At 38.8% G+C, this 21,069-nt stretch overlaps 1 protein-coding gene and 1 long non-coding RNA gene across 2 annotated transcripts in view; one reads left to right on the top strand and one right to left on the bottom strand.

The window, feature by feature from the left end:
- Positions 1-21,069, bottom strand: part of rap1gap2 (RAP1 GTPase activating protein 2) — a 296,773-nt gene that overhangs the window by 264,644 nt on the left and 11,060 nt on the right. The window lies entirely within an intron of this gene.
- LOC116408806 lies at positions 17,366-18,720 on the top strand. The gene is made up of 2 exons (XR_004221267.1): positions 17,366-17,645; positions 17,782-18,720. It is a non-coding gene; the product is annotated as an uncharacterized LOC116408806 (long non-coding RNA).

Raw genomic sequence — 21,069 nt, 5'->3', positions numbered from 1 at the left:
CATAAGTTTATTTACATTTTAAAGAGTACATGTTCAAGAGGAAGAGAAACACATTTAGTCTATAAGGAATAAGAAAAACACCTGATCTCACACACCCCGGTTTAGGGCTCTGGCACACGGGGAGATTAGTCGCCCGCGACAAATCTCCCTGTTCGCGGGAGACTAATCTCTCCGAGTTACCATCACCTGCCATCCCACCGGCGAAAGTGTAAGTCGCCGGTGGGATGGCACACGCGGCGGCGCAATTTCGGCAAATCGCCGAAAAAGCCTTGCGAGGCAACAGGGAGTTTTGTCACGGGCAACTAATCTTCCTGTGTGCCAGAGCCCTTAGCCCTTTCTTTTGGAGTCTGTTTTACAAGGATTAGTGGTAGCATTATCCTTGGAAAATATGGGAGAGAGTGGGGCACAGTGTTGGACTGGCCCAGCAGTAAAACTGCAGGGGGGGGGGCATGGTGTCAGTGGTCCCTTCTGCTCACCCAACCATTTAACTTGAATGCCTTTACTGTGGCCATTACCCATTTCTATATGAAAACAAATAGAAAAATGGATGATAGCAGATGTGTAGATGTAGTTTAGGGGGACAGTCTGACATTGGTGGGGCTGTACAATGCAATATAGATGTAGGTGAGGAGGGGGTTAAAGATGACTTTTTCAGACGTTGCAGAGCACAGTTGAAAGATTACAGTATGTTCATCATGTGGGATGAAAAGATGGAATTAAAAACTGGTGATGATCACAGACAAGAGGTGAATCCTGACCACAGATAAATTATATATCAATTATATATCAATATCCTTACAGAACACTTGTTGATGTTGGGTTTGGGACTTCTCAACTGACCCTTCGCTTTCAACCATCCCTTTGAACCCCATTGTTAAATACATTAATGAAACACCAGGAGCCAGAAATGGGTAAAATGGCCACATTTATTAATGTGGTCCTTGCTCTGATGGGTCCTATTCCCGTCATTATAATTTGATTGTTTGGCCCAAGTAGGGCTGCCTCCTGTACAGATTCTAATTTTCCATGTAAATAAATATGTCCTTTTATTAACAGGAAAGCATAATATGAGAATAAGAGCGGAATGTAATAAAAGTCGGTAACAGAAAATGTATGCCTTTGTGTAAACAAATTTACCTTTGCACAAATTTAAAATAGGCTTTAGTGACCACTTCCAACAGTGGAAGAAAGTTTGCGAATTTTATTGTTTGTGACGTAGTGTATGTACTAAAACTTCTTAATGAAAAAGTTATGTTGGCTCCAAAAAATTACACCACCTTCAAGCAACGTGCAATTAAAATTCACAATGCAATAACAGTCTAATGAATAATATTACATTGTAAAATGCACATTTTTATTCTTATTTGTGCACTTTTTTTTCCGTTTACAACTTTTATCACTTTCCCCCATATGTGTTTTAATAGGAACTTGTATAAGTTACCTATGATAAACGCAGAAGCGCATAGACATTATGTGAGGCTTTGTTGTGCTGGGTATACCTGGGATACAGCAAACATCTCATTCCAAGGACCCACTCTACCATGATCTTGAGTAGAGTGATCAAAAAGAAGACGTGACCTAAATAAATTTGAACAACACTATTAGAGTGGGCGACTGTTGTCCCTGGAATTCACCCTGAAAATCTGGTAGCCTTAATTTTCCTATGGAACATTTTCCAGCTAAATTTCAACAAATCTTAGTGCCCATTCCCAATCCTCCAACTTGTTAATTTAACATTTCTGTTCCTGTGGCTTAAACTGCACTTCTCTATACACTGCTTTGTTCCAACAATTACATATGCTATTGATTTCTTTATCTCTTTTTCTCAGTGGTCAAGTGTTCCTGGTTTAGCAGCGTTTTATTTCTGCCAATATCTCAAGGTGAATATAAAACCAGACACTGGTGTTCACTGCTTCAGTCCTTGTCCCAGGCCCGGAGTGGGATTAAACATAGGCCCTGGTATTTCACGTACACAGAGGCCCAAACAGCTTCTAACCAGGCCAATAAATAGTGAGTGTCTATGGCATCTTACTGTAGCCCCTCTGGCATTTGCCAGAACCCACAGATTGCCAGTTCGGGCCTGCCTTGTGCCATCAATGCCAAATTCTCAAGATCCCAGTATCACTGCTTTCTCTCAATTTCTCTATAATGATTGCAGTCAATTCAATAGTGTGTCTCCTAAATATGATTTTCTAAACAATGACATTATAGCCACATATACCTATTTATCCTGTTAAAAAACATCAGACCTGTTTAGCTAAGGGGAATTAATGCAAGCAAAATGCTTTCCCTTTAATATGTATAATTGCCACAAGACCATACCATTCTCTCCACTTGTCCCCATTCTCCCCTGCATGAGCTGGTCCCTCTGTTGTTCCCTTTAATAGCTACTTATCAGAATACTTGTACTCATTATTCCTGTTTCCACTGACATGCACAGAATGCTGGGACTTTATACATAAAACATAAGCATTTTGGTCTCTCTGCTACTTCATTATTGCCATAGTAAATAAGCTGTAAGAAGCACAGATGTGGCTGCCTGTGTATTCATAGTTCCATTGATTACAAGTTATGATATAATGTGGTCTCATTTATAGAACAAGGAAAAAGAGAATGATGTTCCCCATTTGCTGCAATAAAATTTTTCTCTCCGGACTTTCTGACAATTATGATACCTTCTTCTATATTTATCATTTACGCAAGGAAGCGTGTAATATTGGTATAAATAATTTACCAAAATAAATTGTCCCTTCAAGCAATCTTAGTCACCCATATTTACTGAAGTGCAATAGATCAGTGTGGATAACACAAGCTGTATAATTACACATGAATTTAAAGGGGACCTGTTAACAAAGAATAAACCAGAAATAAAGAGCTGTATATTCACCATTGTATTTACAGGTATAGGTAGCACTGCCTAAGTACTAGCCTTTTGCCTGCCCCTTCTCCCTGACAAACTTTGTGCATGCAGCAATTAAAGAAAAGAGGGTTCCCCACCCCCCCCTCAGCTCCGCTAGATTTAACTGTAAGGGGCAGATTTATCAAAATGTTTGTTTACAGCTTGATACATAAAAACTCGCCACTCTTTCATTCATTCCTATGGGATTTTTAGAAGCGTATTTATCAAATGGTGAGTTCTAATTTCCACCCCATTGATAAATATAATTCTAATAAACCCATAGGAATGCATAGAACGTGGGTGAGATTTTTTGTACTAAGCTCTAAACTCACATTTTGATTAAAGGAGAAGGAAAGGCAAAGTCACTTGGGGGTGCCAAAATGTTAGGCACCCCCAAGTGACTTTAATAGCTTACCTTGTACCCCGTGCCAGTGCCCCTGTTAGGAGAAAACCGCACCAGCCCGGGGTACCTGTAGCGAGCGCTTCCTACTTCCTGCTTTGTTTTGCCGGCAAATTCCCAGGACCGGCGCATGCGCAGTAGAGTGAAAAGCCGACTTCTCTGTTAAAGTTTGGCTTTTTCACTCTACTGCGCATGCGCGCGCAAAGCAGGAAGGAGGAAGCGCTACAGGTACCCCGGGCTGGTGTGGTTCTCTCCTAACAGGGGCACCAGCCCGGGGTACAAGGTAGGCGATTTAAGTCACTTGGGGGTGCCTAACATTTTGGCACCCCCAAGTGACTTTGCCTTTCCTTCTCCTTTAAACCAAATAAACTCATTTCTACGAATGTCTAATATTTATAAAAAAGTCTGAACTTAAAAAGTCCATGCAGAAAAAGCTGCAGAAAAGGTGCAAATGTTTTAAATTGTCTATTAAGGGCGTTTACAATCGCTCTCTAGACAATTCAAAATAAGCTGGACATAATACACATGAGTCCCATTAAGACTAATCAATACTAAAGGACAATTATCTCTACGAAGAATGTATAGCGTGAATATGGAATCAAAGACAGAATAAAATCTCATCTGACTTTCTGTAGTAAAAAGTAAACCCAACCTATACACAACTTTTTCAGTAGTCTGCTTTTCCAACAGTGACACCTAGTGGTAGGTTTTCCACAATGCGCCTTTTTTGCAGCTAACTGACTATTTACAAACAGAACATTTTTTAGGCTATGGGGAAGATATATCAAAATGTTGAGTTTAGATCTTAATACATATAAACTCACCCATGTTGTATTCATGGATATGAGATTTTTAGATGGCTATTTATTAGCAATGAGCGAATCTGTCCTGTTTCGCTTTGCCATAAAAGTCGCGAAAAAACAAGAAAATTCGCGAAGCGGCGAAAAATCAGTGAAACACATTTGTCGCGTAACTTTTTTATCGCCCACATCTTTTTTTGGTACAACCGCGCCCATCTTTGACGTGACTGTGACTTTTTTTGATGCACAACAAATTTATCCACACCAAATTTTCACGGAAGTTCCATGAAACAATTCACCAATGGCGAAATGCAGAAATTCACTGCAAATCCATGCCTGGTGAAAAAATTCGCTCATCACTAGTATTTATGAAATTGTGATTTCCGAATTTTACTTATTGATAAATACACTTTTAAAAATCCCAAAGGAATAAATAGAATGGGTGTGAGTTTTTATGCACTGAGCTCTAAACTCACATTTTAATAAATCTGCCCCTAAATGTGTTTCCCTTGGCATCACAAAAGAACACATGAGTAATAGAATTTACTAATACCTAATTTTTATTATACTAATGTGAATATTTAAACATGACCTTCCCTTAGACAATATTTCAATTTCAATAGCATTGGAATGACAGCGATATTCACACTGAATACACTGGTTTACATTATCTTGGTGCATAAATCCTCAGAGACAAGGGCAACTTTTTCCCCAAACAACAACTTTTTTAAATGAAAAGTGAAACACCTATATTGTACCTAAAAAAATCTATGGCACAACTTTCCTTCTCCTGTAACACCGGAACTGGAAAATCCTCCCCAACAGTTAATAATTTAACACTTTGCTGACTGTCACAAGTATTTTACGACAGTTTCTGACAGCCAGGAAAGTGTTTTAACGAACTGACTGATTCTTTAAAGCATTTTAATGTCTTAAAGGATGTGCACACACTCACAAATGAACTGCACTCTACCTTTAATAATGCCAAGCACATTGGCACCCTGAATGTGGCACCATTTGACACCATCATAACTGATTCCCAGAGGTGTCTTAGCCATGAGGCAAAGCAAAAAGCTACTTTTTGTAACTTTAAGAGCCCAATTTCCACCACTCCCAGTGCTATACAGCCCCTTACAGGGCCATCTTCCATGCATTCTAGATACAAACATTCTAGAATTTGCACTGATATTCTATAATTAGCACTGTTATTTCAATATATTAAAACAGATGTAATAAATTTAAATTCTATAATTAGCACAATTATTCTAAAATGATCACTGATATTTCATTATGTAATAACAGATACACTGTAGTAACAGAACATTTATATTTAGGAATTCAGATTCAGTATTCTGTTTTGCTGCCACTAGAGGGGAGCACAATGCACCTGTTGAAAGAAGAAGCAACTATTGTATTTATATTGTGTTCTGTTTAACAGAAGACTTTGAAATAGTCCTATCTCCATAATTAAAGTAGGCACAAGCCCCTATTTTCCACTATGCGACCTGCCCTACCTTCAGCACAAGTCATTCTGGAGCAAAAGAACCTGTGCTTCCCTAAAGAATACAGTGCTGCTGCATTTGGCAGCATTGTATTTATGAGTTGCAGGTAGGGGAAGACATAAAAAAAAAAAAGACGCAGACAGAAGTGCATACTTATAGGATAATTCAAGAATTACAAAGCTTTTTCTTTTAGTTTATAAAATATTTGAAGTATTATTGCCACCTTGTCCTTCTGCAGTACAGATCTCAGACCTTTTGCTCTCCATCTGTTGCTGAACTACAAACTCTGAACACTGAATCACAGATGACTGCTTGTGTTTATTCTAGCTTAAGGTATTTAAGGCCTAATTTGTCAACTGGCCAGCAACAGATTAAGCCATCTGGATTGCAAACGGCACAAAAGTAAAAAGAACACTTTGTATACTAGTTAATCAGTGAATTTCTAATGGGAATTCTAATTTCAATAGAACACAACTGGTGACAGTTGTCTTTTTCTCTCCCCAGTGGAATAAGAAATAATTTCAGCTTATACAAATCCTTTTGATAACTCTTTGAAAATAGATTTTTCTGGTAGATTGGTTTTGCTGATAAACATGTCTCTACAATGGGATGTTTATCAAATTGTTAAACACCCTGAAAGAAAATTACACCTCAGCTTATTTAGGGCAGTGGTTCAAAAACTCAGAATCAGTGGCTGGGGGGTGACCAGGCATTAGGAAGGACAGTTATGGTTAGATTTAAACACATACAGTATTTGCTGTTCTTGAAACTATGGCTGTATGACTGATTCCAGAATGTTTTGATATATCTAGAACCTTGTTGTGAGCCCTGTCCAAATAGATTTTACAAATAAAATAAAAAAAACTGTGTGATAGTAGTGTAACTTCGCCCTCTCCCCCTGTGATTGTGCGAGTTCAGAATATCGTGGGTGATTTCCAAGGAGGGAGACTGCCGCCGGGTCCCCTGCACCCCCAAGCTCCCCCCAGTGGCCACAGGGACTGGAGTGGGAAGTCTCAGTGAGCCATAATAACTAGTAATGAGCACATTTTTGTTGACAGGCATGGATTTGCAGTGAAATTCCGTAATTTTTTTGTGAAGCGAAATGAAACAGATTCTCTCATCACTAATGACAGTAAATCCCATGGAGTATAGTTTTGAAACAATCACAAATGGGATCTCAGAGAGAAAGTGTAAAACTCCTGTAGGAAGACGTTGTCATGCCTTTGCCTTATTTTACCATTGAGTCTACTTCTATGTGGGATTCTAAGTTGTTGCTTCAGTAAAAAACGTGTTATATCCACTGTGTTTCCAGTCTTGACTCCAGAAATTAATGTACCATTTATGCAGCCTGTGGGATGCGGTCCAGAAAATTCAAACAATGGCATAACAAAGTTTAAAAAAAAGTATCAGCTAGGTTGTATACTTGTAGCACTCTTTGGCCATGGGGAATGAATGGATTTAGCATCGCATATGGTAAATGGTTATGGATTTGTTTTCAGGATAAATTACAGATTGAATTGATCTGAACCAGCTAGGGTTGCCACCTGTCCGGTTTTGGCCCAGACAGCCTGGCATGAATACAGATGTTCCAGGTTAAAACTGTCTATCTGGTTTTCCAAATCAGGAAATCTAGACAGAACTCTGCAGTGAAAGGTGATCATTGATCTCTGCACCATAATTCCAGCCCTTCACATCACAAGGTTATCCACTCAACCTCACCACCACACCCACAAACATCACACACCACACCCCTTGCCTGGACTTCCCTAATCCCAAAGGTGTTCCAGTAGAACACTGCCTGTCCCAGAACCACAAAGACCAAAGGTCAGGGCAGACAAAAATAACTGATGTGCTCCTTTTTAGAATAAGAGTAGATGAGAATACTAAGTAGGTAGACAACAACAAAAGATGGAAGCCTTGGACAATATAATTAATAATGTATTTAAAAGACATCAGTTGCACTACAAACTGTTACAATGATCACTAAGTTCTGTAATTTCTCTTTTTTTTCAAAGGTCAAAAGGCAGGCAGTCAAAGTTTTGTCCTTCTTTTGCACAAACAAAATATATCACCAACTGGAGAGATGTAATACCAACAAAGAAATACTTGGCCTCTTTGGAACACACATATCACTCCAACTTTCAGTGCAGCAGTAAAGTGTGACTGAAGTTTATCAGAGCATAAGTCACATGGCTGGGGGCACCTGGGAAACTATGAAAATATCTAGCCCCATGTCAAATTTAAAAAATATATGTTTGCTCTTTTGAAAAACAGATTTCAATGCAGAATTCTGCACTATTAACTAATGAATTTTGTAAAACAACGTGTAATCTTGTGAAGCCTAGCTAACTCCTAGTTTATCCAGTGGATGGTAAAGAAAACCTCATCTAAAGCCACCTCTGCAGCCAGGGTAAGACAAGTATATCTTTAGCTGATGGGATGCTTGATAACTTCCAGATGGAGACCCCCTGGAGAGGTAGTGGGGTCCCATATGCTTTGTTGCTGTGCCCCTAATTCACCCGATCTCCTCTTAAATCTGCCTAAAACGCAACACTTTGACACCTGAGTGTCATGCAGCACTGAAGACCCCCCCACCTGCAGAAGCAGGCAGCAGTTACCACCATTAACTCACTTGTGGCCATCAGAGGATGCATGCACAGTCACACCCTACTACTGAGGAATCATCAATGAGAGAAAAGAAGAATGTTTAATGCCACAAGTAGCAGAGACTTACAATTTTATATTTTAGACAAACACATCATCCAACTCACAAAAGCTCTTTGCCCAGAGAGTAAACACTGGAAAATTAGTAAAATGGCAAATATATCATAGACAAATAATGTCGTAGTCTTTACATGTTGTTGTGACTAAATGAAAAGTGGTCCCTCTCCCTCCAGTGTGCCTATAACCAGAGTCAGCTCAACACATTCATTTAATCTTACATTTAATCTCTTATGTGTGAAACCACAGAGGAAGGGTGTTGGCATTGGTCGTTTTTTTTTCCCACCAAAACTAAAACAAGCAAATTGTTGGCCCTGCTACTAACAGTAAATATTTTGATGGGTAGGGTTTTGTGGTTACATTGCCTATAATGCTTGTAGAGGGAATGGAGATAAGTAAGTAAGAACTGTACACAACTATTCGCACTGCACTAGTGTAAGTGAATGACCATAAAAAGGGTCAATATAAATACATACTTAGTAAGCACTCAGCACAGAATGCAGTACAAAGAGGCCTTAAGGCAGGCAGTAAGGACAGGATTCCAATGTGGGCTGCGCAAAGTAGGGGACAGGTAGGGTGGGACACCTACCTGCCTCTCCGCCACCTCCCCCCCTTACCAATACAGCACCGACTAACAGTCAGCACTGTATTAGGGAGGTGCGTTGCTGGCCTCTTTACATCAAAAAAGAGAGCAGAGGCCTGCAACAAGCTACACAAGGCCCCACGCAGTGTCCAAAGTACATAAAAATGGCCAATGCAGCCTTTTTTGCACTTAGTGCACTATGTAGTACAATGTGGCCTATCATTTTGAAGCCATGCCAGAAACAACAGCATATGAATGAAATTACCCCTTGTGGCTACAATTACACTGGAATTGCTGGGAACAAGCTTCATTCTGGTCACGAATTGCATCTGAAATGCACTTTGCACACTGCATTTGTGTCAGTATCCTTGAAGGGTCAACATAAATCTGTCTAATATGTGACTATGTTGAAAATGCATTCTGTATATTTTTAACAAACAGAAAACCTATGGTTTGTATCCACCTTAAGCTGGCCATACACGTGGCGATCTGACGATGTTTTGTGAGACCATCGCCACACACCATTCAGGGCTGAATCGGCAGGTAAGGAGGTAGAAACAATAGGATTTCTACCTCCTTCTGCCGATTCAGCGCTGAAGGGAGATTTTGGTCAGGCGCCCGATCAAAATTTTCAAACTGGTCCGATCGGCGAGTCGGCCGATATCAGCAGCTTCCTGCGATATCGGTCGACTCGCCGACATACCATACACGCACCGAATATCGTACAAAACGAGGTTTCATACGATATTATCGGTGCCTGTATGGCCACCTTTACACTGGAATCCCCCATCATTGTTAATTAGATTAGTTGTGGGAGGAGAACAAGTTAATTGATCAGACTTCCCACTGTGGTTTATGGTATGAGGCAAGGTGAGAAAAAGCAACCCGTTTTACCTTTATCAAATTTTTCTGTTTATTGTAAAGTGCAACTTGGGGTAGCATAAGAACCGCTGTCTCTGGCAGAATCGCACCTTGATTGAATGCCCTGTATAATGCATTGATCATTTTGTAAAACACTTGCTGCTATTAGGAAACAGGGGGAGCACATTGCACAAAGCTTATTGCCCCTCTGCAGAAGGGCTTTATACATCATTTTTTAAGATGAATTCACTAATTAGGGTTTTTTTTTTGCTGAATACCTTTTGTTTTAGAAAAATAAATTATAGTTTGTTTGTTTTTATCTGCAGAACAGTAACATTAAAAATATGGGATATATTGTTATATTCTTTATAAATATGGGATATATTGTTATATTCTTTATAAATATGGGATATATTGTTATATTCTTTATAAATATGGGATATATTGTTATATTCTTTATAAATATGGGATATATTGTCATATTCTTTATAAATAACATCTCCTTAGCGCTAAGCCTGAAACAAAGGCAGCAGTTAAGGGTAGGGGTGTAATTACATCTCTGAGGCTTTTACATAACATCACAAATTTATTTTCATACAACAGTATCCAAATAGCTAGTGCTCTCTAATGTATTGCAGTTTTATTAAACCCAAAATGTATCATTTGGGGTCACTGTATTTAAGTTAGGACTCTTATAAAGTCAAGTGACCTTAGCGTATACATATTAGGGCTCATTATTGTCCACAACTTTTACTTTTCTCTGCAGTTTGCATAGAACCGCATTCATTTGTATTTGTGTCAAAATAGGCTTTTTGCACTTCCGTACAGTTGTGCTTGATGCCGTTCAGTCCTTCCTGCCTTTCAATCGAAATCAGGTGCTGTTACAGACGGTAGCTCCAGGATTCCCTTAGCACCCTGTGTCAACAGGCACAGTACACTTACATTGACAATATGTCACTCACACGCTGAACACTGGGCCTAAATGCGGCCCCTGTGTTCCGGAAGTGACGTCACTAAGAGCGTGCGCATGATGTCACTTCCGTAGGGGTGGCATCACGCACCGCAGTGTGCCCTGGCAAGAACCCCACCCCCCGGCTCTGCCGGCAGATTTCCTTAGGAACTCTGCTGTGGAGGCTGGGGGATTTTTTCTATTTATGAAAAGAAAAATCTTATACATAAGCCCCCGAGGGCCGCCCCACAAAAGCTGCTGCCCTAGGCACAGGCTCTGGCTGCCTATAAATAAATACAGCCCTGCGTCTAGGTAAATGAACGTGCCCTATTATATAAGCCAAGAAGAAATGACAAGAGTGCAGAACAGAGCACATGTAAAAACCTACATTCAGTTTAGGTCTCTCTTATCTAAAATAGAGTCATCAAGAGCTGGGCGAGCAAATAAAAACAATACAGCAGAGGCACAATGACAGTTCAGCATTACAGTCTCACGCTTACATGACTGATTCATTTAAAAACCCAACAATCCTTTTGTTGCCTAAGAACTGCAGTGTGTAGCGTATGTGGCCTTTGGACATGAGAGAAGGGCCAGTATATCTAATAGTGTGGAACAATACTGTTTCTTGGTAACCGTTTACACTGAAGTGCCGGTAATTCTGTCAGGCAAACATAATCTTTTGTAACCTTACATAAAAGAAGGCCCTTCTCTTTCTCAGCTCTACCTAAGCAACTGCTTCTAAAAATAATAACAAAACAGAGAGAAAATGCATCAATGCGAGAACAGCCAAACCAGCTTTTTATGTATTTTGTTTGCATGATTTATAAGCAGATGGCCTGTGCAGCTGAACCACGCTTTCTGAACTCCGGAGGACACCTTCGCTTCACGTTCTCTGAAATTTATTTATAGGTGCCGGTCCCTTCAGTGAAAAAAATGGCTGCCAATGAACAATTCAGAGAGCAGAGACAGAGCAACATCTGCAATTTTTTAGGGGACCCCATACTGACAAATGCACTTGTGTCTGGTACAGTGCCTTACTAAAAAATATGCAAAAGACAGAAGAAACTGTTTAGCTTCGGTAGGAATAAGGTTCTACTGCACACTGCCATGGAATATGTTGGAACTTTGTCACTGCAGTTGCGCGGGGGCCCAGACCACATGGCCTGCTTCCTCTATATTTGTAAAGAATTTCCCCCTCCCCAACTGCTCTCCTACCCGTGGACTGGGAGTGGGTGGACACAGGTATGGGGTAGGAGTTGCTGTGTGCTGGGCCCCTCCAAAATTTTTTCTTACTTCTAATAATAATAATGGACCTACTTTGTCAAACCTGTATAAATGATCTATTAGCATGTTATACCTTTTATAGATACTATATGAAAGGAAGATACAGCAAAGTAGTACACTCTGAGTAATTTCCAAGTCAGATGAATCTATTCCTTCAATTTGGATGAAAAACTTAGAGGGATACTACGTGTGGCTTCTGCAGTGTGAAAAATAAGCCCCACCCACAATTATAAGAAACACCCACTGTTATAAAAAGCTTTACTCACCAACACTTTCTCGTTTTGCCCATTTTAAAGCAAAGCCACTTTGCTATTTCCTTCTAGTTTGATGTGAATATGTGGACTGGCAGAGGGGCTGCTGTTTGATGCCATAGTCAGTCACTAAATAAAGTCATTATAGTCACAGGCCAATATGCATAGACTTAATATGGATGTCTCTACATCTAGCAAGGTTCGTGTTCTATTGGACTGATGTGTTCTACCTCATTTAAGCTCCATAGGAGCGAGTTATTTTGCATATATTGTCCCCTTCTGCTAATAGTATGATTACCGACATTTAAACTTTAAAATATAGCTTGGTATAATTATACTAAATTGTTTTTTTAATAAAGTCCCAGTTACCTGTTTAACTGATTTACCATGAGAGTTCTAGTTCAAATAGAACTTCCCCCACTTATACAAGGACAAGCATCACCTGTAAGCTTTCTCTGCAGGGAGTTTCTGGGAGTTGTCCCTTAGCCTGCTGGGCTGAGGGCAGTGAAAGGGGTAAACCTATAGTGTCCTCTGTAGAAATGCAAATACAACAAATTCTGTAAAGCACTATAACATAAAGCATAATCTATAAGGAAAACCTTGAATTACTTACTGTAGGTTGAAATAAATAGGATAAAAATTAATCATTGTGTGCAATATTGTTATCATCAACCCCCTTTTATTATGCCAATGGGATCCTTCTTTTCAGGACCCCCAAAATTATGGGCACCAGTACAGCTGTAACACTTCATACTACTGACTGCTGCTATAATACCACGTCAGAAGGTGAGTTACAGGTAAACAGAGCAAATAATATCAATAATGGAAAACAGCAATGTCATGTAACATGATTAAATATCTTTCTGAATTAAACTCACCACACATTGGCCACATTTTTGGATATAGTTTAATCACTGGACTGAAATTTGGGAGCAGTTGCATGTTTCCCCTGCGCAAAATAGACCAAAAGGATTCTGGGAACAAATTCCTTAAGGCTCCCAAAAATATTCCATTTACATGGGTTTATCCTATAGGCTAAAGCTCCCCCACTGGGTTTTTGAAGCAAAAGCCAGGATAATAGCTGATCAGATCCAAACTACAGACCGGTTTCGCCCTTGTAGGGGCTCATCAGTGTAGTGCAGGGTTTTCTGATCAGCTTAGGTAGAGCCAGAAGTGGGGATTCATGAACAAGAAAAAAAAGGGTTGAGGCCTATGCAGAAACTTTATCTAGGACTACCCAAATGCATTAATATGGTGAGTTTGTGTAGCCCATTGTGATACCCTTATATTAGATGCACAGTGGCTCATGTGACATTTTAATTAGGAACCATTCCATAAAGGTAAAAAATAGTATCACATTACCATGGCAATAACTGTTATTGCATAATGGCCTAATGACACCTTAGGCATATCACTGATTGTGACTGTTTCATAGCTCCATACAGGCACATTAACTTCTACCTGAAGTTATTAACTGAGCAATAGATTCAAACAATGCCCAATTAATACAATATTGCTTTTGTCTCCAAATGCCCATTGGGGAATAGCACTATAGGACTTAATGCAATTATTTATTGATTTCTGCTTGGATCTGCTCTCTTTCTGTCTGAGTTTGTGTATCTCTTCCATGTTTCCATTCGGCCATTAGTGTTTAGTTAGTAAATGTAACTTTGATATCTAGAAAGTGGCCAGGGAGCAGATTAGATTTGCCAATATTTTATCTTTTACACAAGACTAGAATCTTTATCCATATATGACCTCATATATTCTTTGTCAGACTTTAGTGAGTGGAAATCTAATTAGACAGAAGCCTGGAAAAGGTTTTAGGGACTCTATTATTGCGCTATTGAGTCCGAGGGGCAGTCTATGAGGGAGAATGGCTGTATTTTCAGAATATTGTATGTCTGCTTTGTTTCATTGCTAAGCAGTACAATACTGTGTGGATTCATAATTGTCCTTCATTGTGTGAAATGAGAATAAACAAAAAGCACTGATGAGCCCACATGCAGCATACAAATAGGATGAAATCAACTTGTCTAGTCCACCTTTTTTTTTTTTTTTTTTTAAATCTATGCATAAATGAGATACATAATGTATTTTGCTATATTTTCCTTTGTTTATAAAAAAAAAAAGACTTTGAACACAACATTTGGTACTGACCATGTGTTATAATGTATAGCATGAATATTTACAGTATACAGTAATATATCGTCCTTCACTTAACTCTCACTGCCTGCTGACTAGTGATAACACGTTTCTGTGCATACTGTGTATTGCAAGAGTATTTACAGAAGAAAGATGCCCATCCTGATGAAACCTTCACCCTGGCCAGTCATTATTGCTATATGTAAGCCAATATGTAACTATGAAACTAGAAGGCTAATAATAAATAGATATACATACATACTAAATTAAGAATTCATGAGTAAATACCGTATCTTCGATTCTAAATACAAGCAATTCAGACAATTAATGGTATTTATCAGTCCCTTTACAGAACCTGCATTGGTTAATTGTTCATATAGCTTTAGGTGCCAATACTGGTCTCAGATCTACATAGACATGGGTCTCTGTATTTTGGGTTCTGAACATGGTATTTTAGTGAACTATAGATACAGGTATGTGAACAGTGGGCAAGGTTTTTGTCCTGATCCTTTAGGGAATACGCAAGTATTTTGCCTTTGGCTTTAGTGATTGAAAATAAACACATAAGGGATCAGATACTTTACCACAGTGTACGAGTGCATTTTCGAATGCCATCACCGCATTTATTGCCCATAATACAGTATTTTTCCCCCATACTTTCAGTGTCATGATGGTCTCCAGGGGCAGTTACTCTTGATGCAATTGCAGCTGATGCTTTAAAACTGATGCAGTTGCACTTGCACTCTGATGAGGGGAATTTCTTTATAACTATAGAAGAAGCAAACTCTAGGTCCCTCTATCCCACAGGCCCCCACAACCACATAGTCTGCTTCCTCTGTAGTCACACCAGTGCCACCAGTTGTTGTGAATACAGTTCCAAGGATTTCTCAGCAATAGTTCAAAATAGCTGGAGGTAATAAGGTTGTACATTCAAACTCTGTAACTTATATAGTAGGTACTTATGTAGGACTTGACTCTGCAGTTCATTTAATGAAACACCCTGGAAGATGCACACCAAGCAGCAATCTGTTATGTAAATCTGTCAGGGTACCCCCAAAAGTTTTCTCTTACTAAATCACCTACAGTTACAGTCAATACAATCATGCCCGAATTTATGGCGAGGCCACAAAAGCCCCGGCCTAGGGCGGCATGCCGCCCCGCCTCAACTAAATTTTGACATTTTGCTCCCATACGGAGCAATGGGGACTTCCCCCTGCTCCGTATGGGAGTTTAAATGCCCGCACATGCGCTCTTGCGTCTGTGCGGTGCTGGGGGAATGGGAAGGAGAGGTTTGTTCGCACATGCACAGGGGGAGGGGCGAATGGGGACAGCCTAGGGGCGCCCAGATTTGAAATCCGGCACTGAATGAAATGTATGCAAGTAGCACTGATCTAACGTTTTGCCTGATAGCCCAAACAAGCAGATCTGAAACAGAAAGATCTGTCAATTACTCTTTTACATGTTGAGAAGAAGAAGCACCAGAAGGTCAAACTGTATTATTTTGACAGACAGACCAGTCTCTCCAAACTGCTTTCTTAGGCATATAGATGCAATGTTGGTTGGAATGTATGGAAAACTTTAGGCAACAATGGAACACTTCTATTAGGCACAGACACACAACTCATCTTAACGTCTTAAGAGGATTTTCTTCTTTACATTTACTACAGTAATCAATGTGACAGCTTCCAATAATGAGCCAGATTCAATTCAATGGCAAAATGTATTTCCTTATTCAGTTCCTTATTTCTCAATAGTTGTCAAGAGTTTTCTCTCAAAACTGAGTCTATCCTAGTAAGTATAAGAATACCCTTTGCCCTCAGTATGCTGAGCATTCGTACCTTACTGCTTATTTTAAGGAAAAAGGATGCAGAGCTAAATGATTTTTTTGTTTTATTTAGTAATTTAATGTACATAGATTTGTATGTGTATTTCTAGTGCAGGGAATGCTCACCCATACATAAAGGCTCTGCATACACCATTTGTAAAAGTGAGCTACACAGAATTGATTGAAACATTTGAAACTTAAATAGATTTTGCAAAGGTAATTGAAGTATAAAAGAATGAAGTCGTTCTCATAAAGTGTAGTAAACAAATATGAAACAAGCATAGTCAGGGGCCATGTGTTATGCTGTGTAAAAAGAAATATAGATAGATAGATAGAAAGAGGTATGGGACCTGTTATTCAGAATGCTCTGAATCTCTGTAATTTAAATCCTCTTACCTTAAATTTGCTAAAATAAATAATTTAAACATATAAATAAACCCAATAGGATTGTTTTGCCTCCAATAAGGATTAATTATATTTTAGTTGGGATCAAGTACAGGTACTGTTTTATTATTACAGAGAAAAATAAATCAGTTATAAATATGTGAATTATTTTATTACAATGGAGTCTATGGGAGATGGCCTTTCCATAATTCAGAACTTTCTGGATAATGGGTTTCCAGATAACAGATCCCATACCTGTATATGTCATATAAACAGCACTGAAAATTGTATTTATGTGTTATTCTTTTACACACCTTACCATAAATGTGCCAAAACATGTGGCCATCTATGCGAGAGACCCTCAGCTCATTAGTCAAATCCTTATGTTAGAAAGTAATATTGCTGCTTGTCTATTTGTTAAGAAGGGAATTCCTCTTTGCTTCACCCATATAAATGCAGCTAGAAAAAGTTTGGTCACAGTTAATAAATGGTGTTTGACAGCAAGGCTCTACTTATCCACATTTTCTCCCTAAAATTCTAAACTACTTTAGATATTACAAAAAATATTTTGGGGGAACAGTTCTAATAAAACAAAAGGTGATGGAAATCTTGTTCCATTAATTATAACCAAAGCCACAGCGCTTCTACTATCCCTTGCCAGCCTTTGTTAATCATTGGCTGCTGGTAGTTCATTAATAGCTGTAGGCTACTTGTTGAATATCCCTGAAACAAAGTCTTTCTACGGCAGCCCTTTCCCCAGATAAATACTTGGAACACAATATAATCTCTTCATTTCTCACAGCAGGCAACTGCTGCTTTGCCGAGCCTCGCAATGAATGGCACCTGTTTACAATCTAGACTTGTAACCCCCTGCCTTTTAGAAAAGAGTAAGCTTCAAGTGCATAAATGTAAATAGAGTAACTCACCACATCCTGCGGTACATTCTGAATCACTGACCTGACTTGGACTTTTAAGTTGCAGCTGGAAACCACCGTGTCCCTGGCAATAGAAAGTTTAAAGGCAGAAGAAGCCCAATGCAAGGTAAGCCCTCACGTTTGGACAAATTAATTGCAGCAGGACTATACAGAAGCCAAGGCTTATCAATTCAGCTGTTCTCCACAAATGATTCCATGCTGTAATGTCTACTTATTTTCTCGGATTTCAATTCCCTCAACAGGCATTTTCAATGTTGCCATGGTGACTAATGAAAACTGAATTATGAGAAAAGAAGAACGCTTTCAAGCTCAGCGCCACCTGCGCGACTCAGTATATTAATAACTGGATCGGCTGGCAGGATAATAGGACAGCCCAAGGTTTATGTTGACCGGCTAACGCCTGGCTACAGGCTAACTCTAACAGCAACATTTCTGTCAAGAGCTTCCTCAGCCGTAATTTATTCTGAGTTTTCAGCAGTGAGATGTCACCCAAAACAGAGGTGTCACTTCTGTCAGTGTATTTCTGAAAGGCACGGAACTGCTGCCAGCAGCACAGACTTTAAGTATAAGGATACTGGCAGCATCAGGCTTTTCCACTGGAGATAAAGAATTATTTTAAGCACAAGAACCAAAAAGATTATGAATTTCATATCCTGATTCTACATTTTTTTGTCCATAGGATAAAAAAGCACAGTAGAAAAGACTAAAATATTGTTCTGAGGAAAGCAAGGTTCCTTTGTGCAATTTTATTCAAAGTTTTCAAAACAGAAAGCTGTTCCTGGTCTCCTACAGGTACCACACAAAACACACTGCAGGACAGTGCAAGATTAGTAGACTAGTCACAACAGCCAGTCAGCAAGTAGAATTTAAAGGTCTGCTGCATGAAACATAACATTTGGTTGCTATGAGATACTAGACCTGGAGGAAACTAGTTTGTTTATAGATGCTAAAAGTAGCAGCTAAACAACCGCTGATTGGAATTCATCTGGGAAACCAGAAAATGAACACTAAAATACTAAAATTATACATGCTTAGTGTTACAAAGTTTGAATAGGAAATATAATTTCATATGTATGAATTTATAATTTAATTATTTGTTATATTTCCCCCCCAGTGGGGGGTTTCAAAACCTTGCCCGTATTGTGTATGCTTATGGTCTAAATAAATCACTGCTATCTGGAGTGCCACTGGATTTCATTATTATTATGAATGGTACCCTTGTGCTTTAGTACGCTGCAACTTGCACCTAATGTACAATACCAGGTAAAATGGGTGCAGTGAATACATTTTTGCCCTTAGTGCTGAGTCTGATAATAGCAAATGAAGTCAGTTTTTTTTTACACATCGCACACTACCTAGTGCTTTTAAAGTGCAAAGATCTGCAGCCCCCAAATGAATATAGGGTTGTCTGCGGAGGGACAGGAGGAGGAGGCATGAAGGTGTTGGAATGTTAAAATACACATATACATATGCTCTTGCTGCTTGAACCATATTCTACTACAAATAAGATGTGTCCTCGTCACAATCCACAGCTGCCATTCTCCTTTTCCAACTCCATAAATACACCCAAGTCAGTCCATATTTTTTCAATTTTCTTGATTGTTTTATGAAATGGGTAGGCAGTGAATTCAGGATTGGGTTTCAGCTGAATACCTGCTTGTGCTGGATTTGGATTTGAATTAACAGAATTCTTGTAGTATGACAAACTATTCTGAAAAAAATATTGTTCACTGCCCTTAGCAACTCTGCCCTTAGTCAAGTCTCTCTAGTTTTAAGGCTCCCTGCATCAAACATGTAAAACATTTGGTTTTAATGCATACACAGAAGTGGGATATTGGTATTTCAGAGTATCAGATTTTCGAATGCTTTTTTGCAACCCCTTGATACAATTGTCATGAAGTTAATTTTCTTCTGTGGTCTTTCTTTATTCTGTAATCATTTCTAAACCATTAGGGAAATTTCAGATCAAAATGAGAAGTGCTGCCTTGCTATGTTTTGAATCCAATACATTTGGTGAAATGATTAAAATTACTGAAAATGTGCTACATGATGAAAATTATACAGCAGGTAGGTTATAGGAGGTAAGATGATGCCAAGGTTTGATAGGCTTCTTGATTCAGGTATATCATGTGACGCGTTCAATAATTCTGATTCCATGCAAGTAGGAAGAACCTATTTATTGAATATTTATATATTGTGGTACAATAGGTGACAAGGACATCTAAGAAACAAAAATTGATCCAGAAAATATAATATGGCTTACATAAATGTAAAGTATTGTGAGTGTTATTACATTAGTACAGTGCTGTCCAATTTATTACATGTTGTGGGCCATCAATTCTTGTATAGCATGTTCGAGGGCCAGATAATATTAAAATGATAAAGTCTGGGGATTCCTAGAGCAGACTAGGGGTCATAAAAATCCTTTGGATAACCCATGGGCCTCCAGTTAGACAGCCCTCTATTAGCAGATTACTATAGTTTGCCTTGTTTCATATGTTAACATTTTTTTCCACTTCCAATACTATAGCCTTTTGTCCCTTTCCTTTGTTCCTACAGTTGTATAAGTTTGGGCTTGCTCCCCACTGCACCAAAAAGCCCCAGTGGCACAAGCTTCAATGTGCTCTCTTGTTCACACAGCCATTTGGCTTTATATGCCTGTTGCCTATATGCCTGGATATTCCTTTTCTTCTGCAACTGAGAAAAGAAGAAGTGGAGGAAAGAAGAGAAGAAATACAAACCTGAAGAAAAGGGATTAAAGGAATGGAAATAGCAAGTAGATAACATAACATAGGAAAAAAAGAATAAGGACTGATGAGAAGATAAAAAGACAAAAAATGAGGGGGGGGGGTAGAAAATAGAACATGATAGAAAGGCATGCAGGAAAGAAGGATATAAAGTTTAGGATATAAAAGAAAGTATGGAGAGACGAGTAATATAATGGGTTTGACAAAAATGTTTTATTTCCAACAAATATTTAACATTACTGTTCTTAAAGTATTTTCATTCCTAATTATAAAGTAATACAAAATCATTTTAGCTTAAGGAAAGATGAAATAGAAATCTGTTTTCAAAAGTAGTGGAACCATTGTGAAATATGTCTTTATCGGGCTCATATAATTATGATATTTTGCATTTTTAAATTCAAAAACAATTAGACATTCTTAAGAGTTTGACAAAATGGAGTTGGCCACTGGCCACTCTGTTATCCACAAAACAATCAAATTATATTCTATTTTAATGGTAAAGAAATGGGCCCTATACTGTATGTAGACACACTATATATAGGTATTTGTGTAAAAAAAAAAAAAAAAAGCTTGCTGGTCTGACTTCTGGTCTGTCATTTCAAGCTACAATTAAAAAAGAAAGCCATGAGGTAATGATTCTATGGGCTAACAGATAATTAGGAAGCATCTGGTTTCTTTATATAGCAGTTAAGGGGGACTAGGGATGATCTCCGATGAATGAGGTGGGTGTACATTCCTAATAAGCAGACCTCAAACCCTGCAAGCTGTCAGTCAAGAAAAAAA

Source organism: Xenopus tropicalis, chromosome 2 (assembly GCF_000004195.4).
Source record: "Xenopus tropicalis strain Nigerian chromosome 2, UCB_Xtro_10.0, whole genome shotgun sequence".
In the NCBI taxonomy this organism is placed as follows: domain Eukaryota; kingdom Metazoa; phylum Chordata; class Amphibia; order Anura; family Pipidae; genus Xenopus; species Xenopus tropicalis.
The sequence above is the reverse complement of the archived record's forward strand: the minus strand, read 5'-3'. Positions and strand labels throughout refer to the sequence as shown.